The sequence below is a fragment of the Chlamydotis macqueenii genome, chromosome 20, assembly GCF_036417535.1.
Source record: "Chlamydotis macqueenii isolate bChlMac1 chromosome 20, bChlMac1.mat, whole genome shotgun sequence".
Taxonomy (NCBI): domain Eukaryota; kingdom Metazoa; phylum Chordata; class Aves; order Otidiformes; family Otididae; genus Chlamydotis; species Chlamydotis macqueenii.
In genome coordinates, this window is record NC_141575.1 from 5402468 (window position 1) to 5422133 (window position 19666).

The 19666-nt window shown below is 43.0% G+C and overlaps 1 protein-coding gene across 5 annotated transcripts in view; it reads left to right on the forward strand.

Moving 5' to 3' along the window:
* Window positions 1-19666, forward strand: part of RAPGEF1 (Rap guanine nucleotide exchange factor 1) — an 87119-nt gene that overhangs the window by 13987 nt on the left and 53466 nt on the right. The gene's annotated exons all lie outside the window — the stretch shown is intronic.

Here is a 19666-nt window from a genome sequence, read left to right on the forward strand (position 1 = left end):
AGAATGGAAGGAGAGGCTTGCTGGTGTGTGCGGCCAGCGCCTCCTGCGTTGGGCTGACCCCTGAGCCGCCGGTGTTGCATTCGCCTGTTGGTTTGAAAGGTCTTTCACTCCACAAGGTCAAGGAAAGCTTCCAGAATACAGAGGAGAGCCATTGTAAAGTACCCAGCTGAGAAGGATTAGTATCTAATATAACTTTTAGAACTATTTTCAGATTGGTTATGTGTCTTTACCCATCTTTCACCTTTGCAAAGGTAGTAGTATATGTGTGTTTGCCCAGGTTTGACTGGAAAGCTTGCAAAAACCAAGACTGAAACATAAAACCAAGTTAAGGATTGTATGAGCAAGCTATGTCAATAAAGACCATCATTTTGTGTAGCTGAGCAGCGTATCAAATTACTCCAGTGAGAGTCTCCTTACAAATACTTTTGTATTTTTTCTGTTGACTCATCCATCTCAACACTTACAGTAACATTTCAGTACTGTCTTATAAAGCCTGTGATTGAGACAAGGCTGATCTTGGGCTGGTTAATCAACAGATGCAATCAATACAATGATGTTTGTCTTGACAGCCTGTCTCACTGTGCCGGCATTGTAAGCAGCACTGTTACGCGAGGACATCTCCGCGGCTGAGGACTCGCTGTGCAGGCAGATCACTCAACATTTGTATTCAGCGTCAAGTCAACACTGCAAGAGTTTCAGACCTCTTCTTAGCTGGCAAACGGTCTCACTGGTGCTACAAGCAATGTTAACAAAAGGTTAAATCACAAGCTGCACACTTATTTAACAATTTTATAAAATGCTGGGATTTTGTTCTGTTACAGAGCACCAGAAGTGCAAAAGGAAAGCTCAGATGGATTTTCTTCTTGTGAGAATCTGGGAAGGTGGTGAAGGAAATACGATTTGGACTCAGATATTTATTCTTTTAGTAGAACAATGTCAGTCCCAGATCCGTGCTTCTCAGATGTGTTTTGCTCTGGGAACTTGCATAAAACGTCTTCCTTTTCAACTATTTCATTTTTTAGCTGTATAGAGGGTGTAACCGTTGTTTAAGGGAGTGTCGGTGGCATGTAGCCAGTTGATACCTAAACCGTATCATGAATTGTTTTACAGAGAGTATGATTTTCTGAACTGAGATATATTGATGACTTTTTTTCAAGGCAGGAAGTACATGCTGACTCCAGCAGTTGCCAGAGCAGCTGTTCATTATGAGTAAGCCATATGAAAAATCTTGTGAAAGCCTTAATATCAGTAGGAAGCAGCGCGAGCTTAAACTATCAGCACCAAAGTGTGGTTCAGCTGTATCAGGAACTGCTTTCATATTTTCACTTGCTTGGAATTTTATATTGGAAGAAGTTTCTGGTTCTTATGGTATCGAAGTCTGTAGGATAGTTTACAGAGAGGTATTTAACTTCAGGCTAGTTAATATTTGTAAAGGCTTGTCTGGACACTCCCCAGACTCTCGCTGCAGGGCACAAATTTATTTGATTTATCCTATGTTGAGTTTGATGTAGCAGTTTCTGTCCCTCTAGGCATCTCAACGGGCTCCATGGTTTTTAGCGTTTCCTAGCATTCAGTAGCAGTGTTACCTAGACTGGTTTTCTACCAGGGCCTGTATTAGACAGGGCACAGACTTGAAATGCAGTCCTCTCCCTGTCCTGAGTTTCCTAATCAGTAACTTGGGGCGCTTTTTTTGTACAGTCTGTCTCTATTTTTAATCACAGAGCTGACTTTTATTGAGACTGATACATAGATTTCCACAGCTTTCACCAAAAAGTTTATTTTTAATTAATGGGCGTTTCAGTTAATTTCTGTAGTTGACATTTTCTAGAAAAAGAAATAATTATTTTTGTCCAAACGCCTCTGATCCGTGCCATCTGTGAGCAGCAGAGGAGGCGCTGGGCTCCGGTGGCTTCTTCCTGGGCACAGGTGGCTGCAGCAGAACTGCTGACCTTTGGCTCATAAAAAAAAAAAAAAGAGTAAGCAAGAAGTACCGTGCTCCGAACATGAACCTGTCTGGAAGCCGAGTATGCAGAGATAAGCTGCTGCAGGGGAAAACCCTTTCACCTATAGCTGATATATTGTACGAGTGAACCCAATGTCATCGTTTCCTAGCTCAGCTTCTGAGATGCTTCCAACCCAAGTTCAGTTACTTCCTTCATTCTACATTTCAGCTCTCTGAATTGCTTTTCATTTTGTATTGTTCCTTGTTCTCTTTGATACTAGGATATGATTTCTTCTTTGTCACCTCTCACTGCCTTTTGTTTCTCTTAATTTACGGTTTTTTTGATGCACACACTCACATTGCTTGTAGTGTGTCCTGTCTAAGAGCCTGTGTCACAAGGTTTTGATTCAGCAGGGTTGTCCTGGCGATGTATAGGGATGTGCCAGAAAATAGCGGTACGTTTGTCACAGCAAAGGAACATACATACACATCTTGCCCAAGCAGTAGAACTTCTCTTGCCATTTTCAGGCCGTGGCTCATGAGGGTGGTGGCAATGGGAAACGTGGAATGTTCTGGATTCAATTTCCCTTGGTGCAATAATTTCATTAATCGAACAAGAAAATGTGTAATGCTTCATGTTTATCTAGAGCTTTACATTTTTAGAACGTTGTGCAACCATTCTGTACTTTTGACTTCATGATGGGTGGTGATGGAAGATGCTGTCTAGTGAGGTGAGAATAGTGAGTACAAATTCTGCGCTTGTTTCATTTACTGGAATGATTTAACTTGTTACTTAAGTCAGATGATGTCTACTTCTCCATACGCCTCTTTGGGCTTTTCACTTTATCACAAGGTCTGTATACCCTGTGAGTGGGTTGTTAGTTCATGTTTTTAAGGCAGTTGAGATCTCATTAGGTATGAGAGTGGAAGACGTAGTGCTGTGTGGTGGTGGCATTTCTCCATTTGTGGGAAGATGCAGGTAATATTGTGTGCACAGAGCATGCCACCTAGAGGAACAGAGTGGGCTGGCAAGGCTGTAGTCATGATTTGCTGGCAAAATTTAGGTGGTTGCGCAAGCGGCTATGTGGAGACCTTCTCCAAGCAGTGCCCATTGTTGCCCTCCCTCTAGTACCTTCGCCAAGTCAAGTGTGAGAAGGTCCATGCACAGCTAGCTTTCCATCAACTCTTCTCAACAAATATTTCTCAACTTTTCATATGAGACTACTGTTCATTATTTAGCCTCCTGGTTATGTTGATCCTAATCTTTCATGGAGGCTCAAGAATCTGAAATTAAGTTGCGGATCTCGCCTCACATTCTCCAGGAATTAGGGTGAGGTATCTAGTACAAGGTGTGATTTGATGGGCTAACGCTCTCCAAGCTCTGTGCTTTTTTTGGCTTATATGTTGCAATTTCTTTTGCGGGAGACTAATACATTTCCCAGAAGATTATCCTAATTTGCAGAGTCTCGAAGTCTGAGTTGTAATTAAGCACTTAATTTGATGAGGGTTTTTAAATGTGTTGCTAGTCTACTGGCAGCTTGGGGAAATGCCTCCATCTTCAGCCCAGCTTCCCTCGTGTAGGTTCAAGCTCAGAAAGCTGGTATATATTTAGAACTGGCAGAACGCAGCCTGCCAGACAGACCTCAGAAAATTGCTCCAATCTATGCTTTCTGTGTAGGTTAAAGCCGAATTTGAAAGAAGCCTGGCTTTTTTTGAAGTTGAAGTTAGGGTGATGGCAATTTTTCACTAACAAATGGGCAGTGGGCAATTTTAATACTACGTTTTATTGCTTACAGTTGCATTGAGTTCCCCCATTGCCACAAATGACAGTAATCAGAATGTCTGGCAGGGAAGCTATTATTTTATTTTTTGATCTTCCCGAGACTCATAATCACCCAGAGAGTCACGGAGTTGTGCTGCCCGATAAGCACATGGCTTGACCAGAGGGTATCACCTCTTTAGGACAGAAATTTCTTTTTGATCCACATTAGTGTAATACCCGGCCCAGTAGGGTCACAACTGATGACTTGGGCCCGTAGGATTTAATGCATGAATAATAATGACTGAGTGGAGGTTTTTTCCTTTGTGCTGTTTGAGGTTATGGCATCTAGTTGCCTCTGATTAAGTTTGTATCTCCTGCTAAAGTTTCTCTCTGCTGTTTAAGTAAAACATGTTTTTTCCCCCGGCTCTCCTGTGCTTCAACTTTTACGTTTAAAACCTCAGGAACAGTCTTGAAGACCTTATTATGCCGTGCCTTTGAATTCACCCCCATGTATTTCCATCGAGACATTAGGATGGCCTTCCCATTTCCTTCTATTCTCAGTTTAAATTTTCCTGTTATAAGAATACTAAAAAAAAAAAAATAATTGAATTGCAGTTTGTCGTATGTTAAAACAACCAGACTAAGGCCAGCAGGAAGAGCATCCTCTGGGCGTTCGTGTTCCAGGCCGTGTGTCAGTGTGGCGTTTGGGGCGGACGGATCTCTTGCGTGTATTGGCGGCTGGTGCGTTTAACAGACCTGTTCTGTGCCTACCCCGTGTCTCTCTCTTTAACACGTGCCCCTTTTTGCTGATAACTTTCTGGCCTCCAGGCTACTGACAGCTGTTGTCCACTTGCTGCTAATTAAGAAAGCAGCATGAGCGATGGGAATGTGGATTGGAGAGATTGAACCCCCCTCTCCACAGCAAAGCGTTTCAACCTGATTAAAAAGAGTCTGACTGATGACCGATCGGCCTCTTTTTTCCTTCTCCGTCTGCTGAGCCTCTCTGTAGACAACCTATTTGCTATCAAAACTCGCATGTTAGGCACACTCTGTGTCTCCATATTTTTTAGATCCTGTAACAATAAGCAGTGTCAGAACAGATTTACCATTGAAATAGTGGGCACGTGTGAAATTTAAGCCACTATAAAGCCACATATTTAACATGCAAAGCGTTGTGTGCATCTGTGCTCTTACTCAGAAATTCAAATGTAGGTCATATTTTTTTTTAAATAAAATGACACATACTTTGTTGAAAATCTAGAAGTAGCAATAAGAATCAAGATTGTCATGAATTAACAGCATTATAGTGGATGGACTGATGGTTTCAAAGATTTTTCTCCTTTGTTTAAGGATTTTCCTTGTTTGTTTTGTTTCCTTGTTTGGTTTCCTTGTTTTGTTTTTCCCTGTTTTGCATCGGGTCCCAGTGGGTGACCTTTTGTGTGATACGGTTACACTGTGATTTTTATGATCCAGCAAGAAAATCGGCTTGAACTCTAGAATTCTCTTTCTTGCGTATGCTTCTGTGGAGGTAAAATGGTAGATTGGGGTTAAGATAATACAAAATTGTTGTGTTAATACACAACCAGAAGATGGTGAATTCAAGGAAGAGTGATGGTAATTTGGTAGGAGCAGCATGGATGCTCCCTGGAGCTGTTTTCCCCTCAAAATGTTGTGACTCTTTGTATTTCAGATTAGACCTCCAAAATTCAATCTGAATCCTCATCTGCAGTAAGTGGGCTCTGTATAGCCCCTAGCATGCTTTGAAAGCAGTGTCATTTGCTCTCATATCTGAAATACAATTTCTCTTCTTCCTGTTGTGATTTTTTCTTATGCTTGGCTATTACCTTTTACCTTGGAGTTCACTGTTTCTTGATACAGTAATTCAGCGTAGTCAGAGCTTCTCTTTAAAAACATTACGTTTATATAGGAGTAAAATGTTTATTTAATTTTTTTTTAAAAATCACTGCCAGACTTGGCTCCTTAGGCATGCAAGAATCCTTTAACAAGCCATATCTACCACAGTATAATTGAACCGTAGGAGCTTGTCTAGGGAGAGGAGGAGGTACTTTTGACTGTCTTTACTGGTGTTCACCTCGTATGCCCGTTGTTCTGCCTTGTGATCACTTTCTGAAAGCAGCCTTGGAGCATTTGACTTAAGCTTTTCAAATAAAGAAGTGTTTTATATTTGTTTGAACGAGAGCTACTCTACCAGTCAGTGTTATCATATTTTCAGCTCAACACTTTCAATACCAAAATGGTAGGAAATACAAAATGTAGTGTGCTTGTAACTAACTGAAGTAGGCAGACCTGGGTGGTTCAGGGTGTGAAAGTGCCATAATGTCCTTGGGCAGCTTTCTCCTTTCACATGAAGAGAGCAGATGCTGACATGGTGCAAACAGAAGAGAAATCCTATCACTAGATTGGCCCTGAGTCCCCAAGCTCTAATCTGTAAATAACGTGATTTATGGGTATTATAAATGAAAAAGCTTTCTTTTTTTTTCCTTCAAGCAAAACATTATTTCCAAATAGATCATCTCATTATTGGACTCTGGTTTGGCTAGTAATTTTATAAAATAAGCCTGGTAGACTTAATGTTAGAAAATTAATGGGGAAGATTCCTCTACTAGTAAGAATTTATGGAGACTCCAAATCCCCATCTGTCTTGCTGTGGGAGGTAATTAAGAATACGAGGGAGTGGTTTGTTGGTTTGAAATGCTGAAAGCGACTGTAAGTATTTGTACTGTTACAACTGGAGAGTTTGTTAGGGATGGTGACATTGGCTCTACTGGGTCATTTGCTGTGAATATTGGTCATTTCTTTCACAGTAACCTGATTATTGCTTGGGCAGCTTTACCAAACTGTTTACTATCTGCTGCCTGTTGACTGGCAGTGTGTTTTAAGCCGATTATAGGAATATTATGTGGCTTCAGGATCACGGTTAGTCCGTTTGTCCTTTAATGCCACTCACGGTGACATCAATAATTGAGCTGCTGTCATCCAGGTAGGTCCTCCGCCAATATTAACATGTTTTTGTGTCTGTTCTGCATTATCTTTTCATGTGACTGATGGCAAGTGTCACTTGCTCTCAATTCCCACCTCCCACCATTCGTGCCATGAATTTCTGGCTGTATAAAATGAAGAACCATCACACAGTCATTTCAGAGGCACAGAGGTGGCAGTTTTGTCATTAAAGGGGCAAAAGAAACATTCTGCAAATTCTTATGTAAAAACAAGATGCATGTTTGGTGCTAGGTTAGGCTTTGTTTAGACTATTGTCTAAATGTAAGTGTAGAGCTGTGCTGCTAGGTCTACAATTGGCTTCCACTGGGTATGTGAATGACAAAGCATTTCAGGGGAGCTGGCGCTTCTTTGTTGGGTTGTTTTGCAAATGCAGACCCAATTTTTAACAGGAGAGCATAAAACAGGACTTTCTGCTTTACAGTGGAAAATGTTTGGTTTATGTTGTTGGAGGAACAGGTTTAGTTCCTCCGCTTTCCTGATTCCTTATAGTACCACAGGAGTGTCCTTTAAAGAAATGAAAATGACAAAATAAAACCACTCCATCCAACTGGGAAAAAGAAATATACGCAAACAATTTTGAGAGCAGGCTGCTGGGTTGTAGGGAGAGTGGCTACAAGAAAAATATCCTTGGAGGTTTGTCATGGAATCATAGATTAGTTTGGGTTGAAAGGGACCTTTAAAGGTCATCCAGTCCAACCCCCCTGCAAGGAGCAGGGACATCTCCAACCGGATCAGGTTGCCCCAGGGATGGGGCATCTACCGCCTCTCCAGGCCACCTGTTCCAGTGCTTCACCACCCTCATTTTTAATAAAATATTCCTTATATCTAGTCTTAAGTTTACCCTCTTTTAGTTTAAAACCATTACCCCTTGTCCTATCACAACAGACCCTGCTAAAAAGTTTGTCCTCATCTTTCTTACAAGCTCCCTTGAGGTACTGGAAGGCCGCTCTCAGGTCTCCCCGGAGCCTCCTCTTCTCCAGGCTGAACAGCCCCAGCTCCCTCAGCCTGTCCTCACAGGAGAGCTGCTCCAGCCCTCTGATCATCTTCGTGGCCTCCTCTGGACCAACTCCAACAGGTCCATGTCTTTCCTGTATTGAGGGCTCCAGAGCTGGTCATTTACTTCTGTTTGACAAAGCTGGACTTTATCTGAGAAACAGCTTCCCATATATATGAGAATTAGCCTTAAATATCTCTCTTTATTGCCAATTTGGCTTCTAATTAGCTAAATCCACTTCGCAAGTAGACAGTCTTATTCCAAAGTAAAACTGTGTAGGGAGTTAATTGGGATAATGTGTGTGAGTTTCCAATACTCACCTTTATTTGAAGTAACTTTCCTAGATGGAAAAGCCCTCTCATTTATAAAGTCTGACCTATAAGGTTCTTGTGGCTTTGACTGCTGGCACGTTTTATCATGATAAATTACTGGCGTATTATGGTTTCAAGTGATCTCCCTAAAAGTTTAGATCCATACAGCTGCCAGAAACCAGCTCAGCTTTTCACCTGCTCTGTTCTCTGCCAACGGACGGCAAATTGACTGTGCTTGAAGTATTGAAGTACTTTCTGTATGTATTTCTTAATTCTCTTTTATAAATTATTTGAGTCCCTGTTGAAACTGTCTTCTGTGAGAGGCATCTTTCAAGGGTGCTGTCTGACTGAGTTGAGTTTCATAATTTATCATTATGACTGCTATATATAGTGTTGGGTTTTTATCAAATGGCAGCAATCAAGCCATTATGGGTGGTTTGTACATATGGCTTGTGTGTAATATCGGCATGGATGCGGAAATGCTGTGTTGTTTAAAGTCATATAGACCATGAGAGCCTTCTGCGGAGAAACTTAGGCTCTTGGTACGTTTTAATGAAGCAGGTTTTCCCAAGTCAAATGCCTTTTTCAAGATTTGTTTGAGCCATCTTTAAATTCTACACTCTTTGTAATAGATCCATAGCTGGTTTTCAGGTTAACGAAGAATGATGGCACATTTAGTGTATTGAGACTTTCCTGACTGCAAAGTTGGCAAAAATTAAGCAAGAGAGGTCTCGTCCATCTGTCATTCTTCTACAGAAATCAGCAGTTTAGAAGTGGACGTAGCTGAGAGTTTATTTGCTGAGCTTCAGAGTAGAGTTCATGAGTACACAGAGGAAAAAAGGCAAAACTAACTTGTTTGTTTGGGGAATTGATTTTGTTGTGTAAATTCGTAAATAGGTTAGAAAGGAAAGGGAAGTTTCCCTAAAACACATGCTAAAATAAATGAAGGTCAAGCTCTCATAGGAAGTCTCCTTGTGAAGTCGTGCAGGGCGTAGTGGGAGAGTGGTCCTTGTGGGGAGCAGATGTTTGCCCAGGTCCCGCAGTCAATGGCTGCAGTGTTCAATTCCTCTCACCCTCTCCCACAACTCATGGCTATTTCTGCCAAGCAGCACCCCATCTCCTCTTCTTCCTCCCTTTTTTTCCTCCCACACACGCCCCCATGAGTTTTCAGATAACAGTAGAGAAAATAGAAAGGTCTGTGGGGCCCACCAGTCTGACTCTTTTTTTTTTTTTTTCTGTTTTTGCAGATTCTCAGACACATACTCTCTGAGGCATAGGTATTTTTTACCTCGTGTGGTATTAGGTAGCATACAAAGCTGTGGTTTGTAATGAGGCTGCCATAAAGCTTAGTACTAGATGCTTCTTACCTTGCAAAATAATATTAATAAACATGGATCATATGTACAGAGTCAATTCTGTGTTTGAAATGTTACAGGTGGTGTTTATGAGTTGAAAGATGGTTTACAGCATCTCTTGTTGCTTTACTGCAGTGTAATTTTTTTGACTCATTATCTGGACCAGTTGAAGACTCTCAAAATCCAACAAGGATGGAGCTTGTGCAGGGCGGTTGTGCGTTACTGGTTGATAACATCCAGCACAGAAGGTCTGGGAGGTATTTAGCCTTCTAATAATGGCACCAAAGGTATTTTTATAAGCGTGTCTTTATGTCTTTCTGAACTCAGCTGCTATGACATACTAAATCCGCTGCAGAAATCAGTAGGTTATTGAATGTTTTTCACAGTGAAAGAGAATAAAGTTAATCACACTGAAGCTTTGACAAAGCTCCAGGCTTAGCCTAAGCGAAGAGGCAGCGCTCTCTGGACGTGATGGAGCGCAGCCTGACCGGACCTGCAGCCCTCCCGGGGCTGCCAGACCCAGAGCCGCATGTCTTGAAGCCTCCTGGAGCTGAAGTTTCCCGTTACAGACTAGTTGTTGTTTTCCAGACGGACCTCCTAAGCTCCCAAAGTATTGCTCAATACACCACGAGCTGAAATTAGTATCGATTCACCTTTCAAGGCTGCGTGGCAGGATTGCCACACAATCGCATGTTGTACTGCAGAGACTTAAATAGCTTTGGCAGTTGTCAAAACCAAATTAAATATAAATACTGCACAAAATTATTTCTTATTTATAGAATCCTAAGGTCTCCCTGGCACAGACTGTGGGCACAGGGTTTTAAAACACGCTGTTTCACATGGAGTGGATTGTGATTTTTGAATGCGTTCATGTGGCACCCGGTGCCTCCCTGGCAGGTATGGCTCTTGGGTGAGATCTCACTTTTGAAACCTGATGCATGGGATCTGATATGATAAGGGTATGGGCTGTTAGTAAAACCTCACTCAAGTGGCTATTAATTCATCAAGATTTATTTGGTGATAAAAGAATTGTTTCAGCAGGATTGTAAAGAGATGCTGAGATAAGGTTCGACTCTTTTTTTTTTTTTTTTTTTTTTTTTTGTAAAATAGATCTCAGCTTAGCTCCCTTTAGCTATCGCCTGGTTTGAAGGTGTTTCTTCTTGAAATGCAGGCCAACTTCCTGCATCAGTAAACTGGAAGCTCATTATAAAATAGAAACTGATTCGTAGTAAGGCCTACTTTTGGTAATTTCCATGAAAGATAACAGTAAATACAGATAGCCAGGGTGATCTCCCCTTGAGTGGGTTTCCAAACTTTTCACTGCATTAGGCTACATAACATTCCAAAATAGCTAGAGAACAGCTGCTTTTGCTTCGCCATTAAGTCAACAAGCAAAATTTTAGTGACTGTTTCCATGCTACTGAAGCCTGAAGTTTGCAGTAGGCTCAGTTGCATTAGCACGGATTCCTTCAGATTCCTGTTGTGTTTCTGGTACTGCTTGCGCAGATCTGCCAGGGTTTGCTTCTCTAGAAGTTTATTGTTCTGTATCTTTTGAAATATTTTGTTTGTTTGTTTTAAAGTAGGGATTTGCAGAGAAGATGAGCGTTTGTAGCAGTATGCCTTCTCTTTGAAACCCCTTGTCAGTAGGAGTGATGTAACCAAGCAATTTAAATTCAGGCATGAGGAGACAGGGTAAAAGAGAGAGTTGTCACAAATAATTGTTTACTGCTAAAGTAACTTTTAATGTTTATGTGCAGTAGAGTAAAAGATAGGCTTCTCACTCAGACCCCATAAGCTACCTCGTGTTTCCTGCCATGATGGTAGAGGGATGTGCTAATCCTACAGCTAACAAAGACAAGGGCTAGTGTTTCCTCTCCCTCCTGGGCTGTTCAGTTCAATTAACATCTCGGTTTCCTCTTGCTGCAGGCACTGATGTTTCAAATTGTGCTTGTAGAAGACTAAAATTTCCTACTGCCTGTAGGCAGGCAATAAAACTGGTGGTTTGGTTGCAGATCCTATCAGGTATAGAAGAGAGTATGGAATTGAGGATATGGCCTGCAGCTTCTTAACCCTTTCTGTAAGCAGCACAACGATAATGTAAAAGCAGCTTCTGACCTGATTACATCAGAAATTTCACACCTCCGGTGCTCACTTTGCAGGCATGCTTGTCTGTATTTGCCGAGATAGAGAGTTGGCCTTTTGTGGCACCAGTACAGCCGTACTTCAGAGTTTAGAGATTTGCATAGCCCTCCTGTGATGCCTTGTTTTATTGAGTAAGCAATATTAGGAAAGTTTACATTGGTATCGCAGTGCCTCTCTGGGAGATAGTGCTGGCCTGGTTCCTGAAATTAATTTTTCTTTCTCTTGCAGAGATGTGAGCCCCCAGCATGGTGCACTGGAGTTGTGCAGACATGTTTAATCTTACCGAACCAAATATCTGCTTTTCAGCATCTGAGCCCTGAGGATACGGTGCTAGTCAGAGCAGTGAGAAATGAGGCTTCCTTGCAGAGAAGTTAGCTCACCTCTTAACATGCATGGAAAACAGCTTACATCACACTCTCACCTGGACTGTTGCCCTTAATCTATGGTACTTGCTAAAGAAGGAAATAAAATTGAGCATGTTTAAGCAAATGCTTTCTATGTTGTGATCTTATTTATTGTGCTCTGCTCAGATGAGTGTGGGCGGTGGCTTTTGGTCAGGGTATAAGGTTCTTCCCAAGCCTACTAGAGAAGAGGGGTTAGCTTTGCAATTCAGTCTGAATGTGCAGAGTTTGTAATCAGAGGTCAAAAATAAAGATGACTATAATTAGTAATGTCCAAAGCAACTGGAAATTGTGTCAGGCAGATCCGAGCCAGCTTCTTTTTTTTTCCATTGCCTAATGAATTGAGAGCTGAGGTTACTCTCTGAGGATAAAAGAGGGCTAAGTTTTTCCCACTCAAAACTGGTGCTGTGGGGCAGACGCAAAGTCAAGACTCTCATTTACAACCTTGTTTTTCAGCTGTTGAACCTGCCGGCAGGTTGTGAGCAATTAGGCTTTTCCCTAAAGCATCTAAAATAATATGTTTCTGCCTGCCGTCCTGCAGAGCGGCAGTGACGACATTCTGTCACCTTGGAGATGGATAAACAGCTTCAGCAACATCAGGTTATAATCTTTCAGGTCTGAGTTTCAAAGCTGACAGCCATACGACTGAAACCTAAGTCTAGCAAAGGTTTTCCAACTTAGAAGGAGTCCAAATGTGCTTGAGTAAAGTGATAGGAGGGGAGAAAGAGTTTAAGCGGAGCTTAGTGACAAGGCTTTTTGCTTGGCCATGGCAGCAGCGTGAATGAAATGAATTAGCTTTGGCTCACATGCTCCCTAAGCCTGGAGTGACTCAGGTAGTGCGCAGGCATACTTGTGCCTGCAGGGCTTTATTTTTAGATGCCTGAATCACTGTCATGACTGTATCCTCATAAAGCCGTTAGACAAGCGGGGATGCCCACGGACCCCATATTAAGTCATGTTTGGTGAACAGAGAAATTCAACAGATTCCCTCGCAACCGTTGCAATTTCTGTTCAGAGCTGCTTGCTGAAGTAATGCTGAGGCTATGCCTTGTAGCTGGATATTTTTTTTCCATTTAAAATTAAATGTTTAGCTAACAACCTTGGTGGTTTTTATGTGTAGAGCAGGGTGAGCACGGACCACAGCAGTCATGTTGATGTTGGAGGCGACTTGACTCTCTTGTTGTTTTAGTGTTGCTGGCACAGGGGGAGTTACGAGTTACAACCAGTGTTGTAATCCCATTAGTTCTCTCGGGCTTGCAGGGCTGTGCAAAATCAGTACTTAAATGGGAAATTACCAGAGACTCACCAGATGCTGTATAAAGGTTTGCTAGTGATTTGGTAAACGGCAACGTTTCAGCTTGTGAGTTGATACGGGACCAATCTGCTGGAGCGCCTTTCTTTCAGATAAAACCGCAAAAGTCCTGTCTGCTGCTTATCAATAAATTACAGTATCTTTTCCAGAAAGATATTTCAAAGCCAGCTTTGGTCTGCTGGAGGAAACTGAACTTGGGTAGCAAAGTCCTTCTCCCTTAAATTGCTTCTTGTTCAATAGTTGTACCTTCTCTCCCGCCCTGTAAATCAGTTGGATGGCATTGCTGCAGAGTTTTCAGCAGCTATAAAGGATTCCTGGTTTATGTGACTGTGTGCAAGGAGATTTCTCAGTTCTGAAATACTTCAGGCTAAAAGAGGACTAGAAGGAACCTGGTCAGCTGCTCTGAGCTTGCTGCTTGGTCTCGTGCATCTTCCCTTCCTTGCAACCTGAAGGTTTGCTTCCGAATATGAAGCTGGAAGGAAGAAGAGCTGAAGTACTAATGCACCATAAAATTAATGTTGTTGATTGACCCAATCCTTTTATGCAGCTAGGAGACGTGGCTGAATTGATAAGTATCCCTCCATGCCTCTCGATTCCCTTGCAAACACTGTGAGCTCTTTCCACTTGAGATTGCTGCAGCTGGAGATGCCTCATTCATGGTTGCTTAGAAAGAAAAAAAATCAAAATAAAAATGTGCTCTCTGACAAATAAAAATGTTTTGCTTCCTCTGGAGGCCCCAGAGGGCGGCATAAAAAATAATGAAGCTTGTGAGTCAGTGAGCATTGCCTGGCCAGCTGAGAGGGAACTGAGCCTCCCTTTTCCATAGAAGTTTGTGTGCTGTCATTGCACATCATTAATGCTTGCTGGTTTATGCTCATTCACTGTAACGTTGCCAAAAAAGAAAAAGGGCAGTCGGTCTTTCCGCTCCCAAAAGCTGGCTGCTTCGAGGGTGACGCGATGTTAAAGGAAAAGTTTCTTTAGCACTCAAGAATGATTGTTTGATTCTCGAGCTGCCCTTCCTCCACTGTTTTCCTCTAAAACCTGGTGACTCTTAACAATTGGATTCCCTGGGGAGGGACTTGGAGCAGCTTACAAACAGCTCCACCTAAGGTGCAAAGGTTAGGGTGGGCAAACTTCCTGACTGACACTGGACCCTCCCTTTTTTTTTTCTTTTTTTTTTTCCCTTTCTGGATCCCCTACTGGGTCATTTTTTGTTTCTGAATAAATTCTTTTTGCTTCCTTCCCTGGGGGTAATGGCAAAATTGAGAAAAGGAAACTCACAGAGATGGAAGTGGTAGGTCTGAGGCTTCCGTAGCGCTCGTGACGCAGCAGCGATAGCTCAGATGTTTAAAAGGGATATTTTAATTCTGTTCTGTCACATTCTGTCTTTTCTGCATTCAGGATCCCAGTTCATCCTCTTGAGAATATACAGCATCATACGAGTGCTGCGTATCAGCATTTTGAAACTTCTAAATGTCCCCAGCACTTCTGGAGAAGGAGGGCGTGAAATGAAGGAGTGCTGGTGTGTAATGCAAGAGCTCAGTTACATTGCAGGTGTGAAAGGGCCAAGAACCTACCCGAGGTTCTCCTCAGCTGTTTCTTCAGCCCTCTTTGAAAGCCTAGTGCTTCCTCTCCATCCTCAGAGCTGCACGCTGGCAGGCTTGTATGTTTTGTTGCAAGAAAGACAGAGATGCCCTCCACCACAAAATTATTAAAAATTATTTTTAGAAGTGCCTCTGCGGTACCTTTCTGTTGCCCGCAACCCACTGATGAGCTTCACATCGTTCCTCCTGCATCAGCTCTGCCAGCTCTTCTGCGAAGGAACTCGGCTGCTGGGAGAGGCTGGCTGAGTTTCAGGTTAGAGCAGCATTTCTGCAAAGCTCACAGGCTTTGATTTTCTGGCAATCACTGTCATTTTAGTGGTTGCATTACAGGAGAGCCCAAAAGCTTTAGCCAGGGCAAAGGCCCCACAGATCTGTTTACTTACAAGAATTTAGTAGATACAGCCCTTGTCTTAAGGCTGGAAGAAGGATGGTTGGGAATTCTAGCAATATTCATATAAAATCTTGAAAGACCTCTGCTTTGTGGCGTGTTGCGTGGTTATCATGTGAAGCTCTTGTGTGCCCTTCTGTCCATCCTGAATCGCCTGTTCTCCCATGTTTCTGACAGCAGAACTGGGTCTAGAGCCATAGCCTCAGCCCCTCAGCCTGCCCATCGCAGCACCAATCGGACAACCTCAGCAGAAAGGTCGTTTTGAACTATAGCTCATTATTTTTTTTCCTTTTGCTTCAGAACTCTTAAAGTCCCTGTCAGCTAGGTTTAGCTGAAGCCTTGCAACTTGCCTTTTGTCTTCCACAAATGATGGAGCTGAGCCCAAGGGAACAAATGCCATTTTAATGGGCATTGTTGTGTAACTCATTACATAAGTCACCTCTGCCTTCAGAGGACTTGTGGCATAAATGGCAGGAGTGGTTGATTAAAAATGTGCACAATAGCTTCATTATGACATGGGGAGAGATGTCTGCTGTTATTTTTAATCTGATAGCTTTTAAATTTGTGTATGCAGCAAAGACCCAAAGGGCCTTTTAAAAGGGAGCGATTTGTGGGATAAGATTTTTAGACTCCGCTTCGTTCTTTCTAACTAGCTGCAAGAGTCAGTTCAACCTGGAAAATGAACTGTAACCCTTTTTTAAGGCTTTGTCTCCTATAAAGTTGCAAGGTTTTGGTATCTGAACACATATAGAGTGAAAGAAGATGGAGGGTTTAGGTTTTAGGTTTCCTGATGAAGGAAAGAAAAGATACTGTATTCTAAAGGTTGGGATATTTTTTGGTTGGTTTGTTTTTTGGTTTTTTTTGTTTTTTTTTTTAAGTCTGTTTTCTATTTGGCACTAGACAAGTTGAGCAGTTGAATTGTCCGTCCCTGCTACTGGAGCCTGCCTGATGTTGAGCTGTACGATAATGGCGAGGGGTCATTTCCCGTCTCGGAAGCCTCCCGTGTGCTGGGTACACGCAGCGGGCGTGGGAGGCGTCCGGCGAGGAGGACCTGGCAGCTGGAAAGTCTGCTGTGACTGAGCCCTGTAAAAGGCTGAACTTTCACTTTGACTTTGAAGTAAATAATTTGCTGTTGGGTTAGGTTGGTGGAATTCACCAGTGTGCACGTGTTTCAACTTAATTTCTGGCGTTCCTTTGACTATGGCAGCAGCGGGCGTTGGGCTTTGACTTGCCGGCTTTCTCCTAAGCAGCCTAGTTTCTTCGCCCACAAGCACATAAGCTGATTTATCTGCCTTCCCTTGTGCCTCCTAATCCGCTGTCGTTTAAAATCTGCAGTTCTTTCCTCGCCAGATTTAGCTTTCTGTCAGCAAACTGGCAGGCAGCACTGCTTTGCTGGAGCTGGTGGAGCTTACTGGGGACGAGGCAGCACCCGGCCGGCCGTGGACTTCCCAGCGCGGGGTGCTCGAGGGGTGCTGGAAAAACCCTCTGGCCACACCTGTCAGCGGGGCTGCTTGGAGCAGGCGCGTAACGTGAGCTTTCTCATATTGTGCGTGTGGTCGGACCCCAGACACGTGCCGGCCAGGGGAGATGAGCCTGGGAGCTGAGCAGGACCGTGACTCAACAGCTGGAGTGCGTTCAAGCACAACGGAGCAGGAGCCTCATTAACAGGGGGATGGAATTAGCAATGAAATGAGTGACGTATTAAAAATTCCAGTCAGAAATCCAGAAACCCAGATCCATAGTCAAGTAATTTTGAAGGGATTTCTTTTTTTCCAGTTATGTGCAGCAGCAGAGCATCCAGACAGATGAAATACAAGGGGATGGAAAGTCAGGAATGCTTTAATACAACAGTATGGCTTTTTTTTTCCCCTTCCAGTTGAAATCACTCCATAGAGTTTATTACCCTGTCTTTTCCCATTCATCTTACAAATATTTGGACACCGCGTAGAAATAAGTACAGGGTTCCTTCCTCCAGTACACCAGAAAGGAGAAAGAGAAGTTCAGAAATCCAGAGCTTTCTGACTCGGGTTAAACACTGCTGGTTATTCATCAATAAGAGGCCAGGGTAATACGATAGAACAATTTCCAGTGGGCAGAGCACCAAGCTCAGGAACAACCTCAATGCTGCATTAAGGGGTTTGGTTACTGTAGGCAGGCAGGAAGGAGCAGAGGGACAGAAGTGGTTTGAGCTCTGCCATGGCTCTGTTTTCTGCTTCTCTGTGTACGTTATCAAATTATTTGATCTGTAAAGGCATGCTGTGCTGTGTGAACTTTTTAACTGGGCAGACACAGGACAAATGTGAGATGTTTAGATTAGGATATAGTGTAAAGAAAGTGACTTTCTCAAAGCAGCCCTGTGCTGTGGTAACTTGTCTAGGAAGCCTTGCTCAGCTGTGCTTTTTGCAGCAGAGTTTCATCTTCATCTGGACAAGCTTAGGTAGCTTACACCTTTGAGCTAGAATACCTTCCTATGTAAGTGTAACTTCTCTTTTATACCACTTCACTCAGATTCATTAAAATGCAAATTCTGCTTATAACACTTGAGTGATACATCTGCTTGAACACTGTAAAGCTCATCGTGCTGAATACTGTCTGTTGGCCCTCACTGAATTTAATCGCAGCAGCCCCACCGCCTGATTCACGAATGTGGGGAGAGGGACGAGGGCCTGCGGCGTGACGGAGATTTTGTGCTGGAGTCACCGGCTCGCCCTCTGCTCTGCTTAGACAAGTTGCTTCACCTTTGTGCTTGCTTCCCATCTGCAGAGTAAGGTTGAGAGCTAACTGTGTAAGGATGAGACAGATCTGTTTGCAATGTGCTTGGAAGAAGAAAAGCGCTATTTTAAGTGCTAAGCGTAATTGAGTGCAAGAGAATATCGGTTTGTGACTCATTTGTTTAACTGCAAATGCATCAGAAACTTATGAGCTGCTGAGATCTGGAAAATGCTTGTGTAGATGGAAAGGCATGGCAGTAAAAAGCATTAATTTGTGATCTACAAAGTAGGACTTCGCAGGGCTTTCCAAACTGCTCCTGTCCTTGCTCTGTAGATCTGTGTCCCCTCAGAGGATGCCGTGCAAATGATTCAGTGTTTGATGTGACAGAAGGGTAAAGCGAGCAAAGGGCAGTGGTTAGGCTGGTGGTGGTGGTGAAGGGAATGTGCTGTCAGCAGAAGAGAAAGTTTCTCCGCTGACTGGAGGAGAATCTCTTTTTGAAGGTTCCAGACCACGGACGCACGTTGGTCCAGCTGTTCGTGTGCTTCCCCTGTAAAGGTGGGTAGAGATCTCTGGTGGGAGGGGAAAAAAGGAAACTGTAGTCTTCCAAAATCTTGTACCCTTCCAAATTTCTTGTCCCTACAAGGCAAAATTACCACCATAAGCAACCAAGGGTTTTGTAGGTATTGAACATTTTATTAGACTGGCAGTTTGGATCTCACTGCAGCCCGTGGAGGAGCCAGCCACAATTTGTTGCTGCTACCATTATTTCCCTGTAGATTAATTAATGTAATTGTTTGCCAGTTCTTGAAAAATAAATGCAGAGCCATGACTTCTCTTGGCAAGCGTGCATGCACGTGCGTGTATAGAAATTCTCATATGGTGTACGAAATAAATAGGAATTATTTTTTTTGAGGGGGAGTGCAAGGGCATTATCATATCACAGCAGCCGGGAACTGTTTTCAGTGGTGACCTTCAGCACCCTGTGGAGTCAGAGAGGTTTTAAAGGTTCGGAGATCCCCTTGGGGATGTAAAGCAATGACGTAAATTGTTGCTAAGTTAGGGTGCCAGCTGCTCTAAGTGATTCTTCAGAGGCCAACTGATATGTCTGGATTTATCTGCAGTCACCAAGGTTTTTGGTGCCTCCCTCCTCAGTGTGTTAAACACGACTTTATGATACAAAGAAAGCTCTGGAAAACTTACTCCTGTAAACGGAGAACAGGTCTGCAGCCAGACTAGATTATAATCGGTGCTGGTGCAGCTTCCATTAATAGGATTCCTGCCAAATTTTGATCTAGAGGACGTAACTAACCAGAGTTTTGGCTCTGGTGAAGGTATTAGCAGCAGGGTCTGAACACTGTACCAGGAAACTGAGTTTAAAGAAAGGCAGCCCTTATGGGCAGGCAAGCGCGGATTCCTTCCCTTGAGCTGCGGTTAGGTAATTTTTGAGTATGGGGAGCGGTGTTTGTGCTGCAGTGTGGTATTGAGCTTCTGGGTGCTAGATTTGACTCAGCAGCCTTCTCTGTTTGCAGTCTGCATGCTAACAAGGTGGTGCAGTGCTGCATGCATGGGACTGTGGCGTTTTGACTCATTACAGGCAGTGCAGTCAATTCCTACATCATTTAAAAGAAAAATGAAACGTACAGCAAAACTGCTTGCTTTTCATGATAATGTAGTTTAAAGACAAGTTCAGTATCTTCTGCTGAATTAGCTGGGCCACTAGAG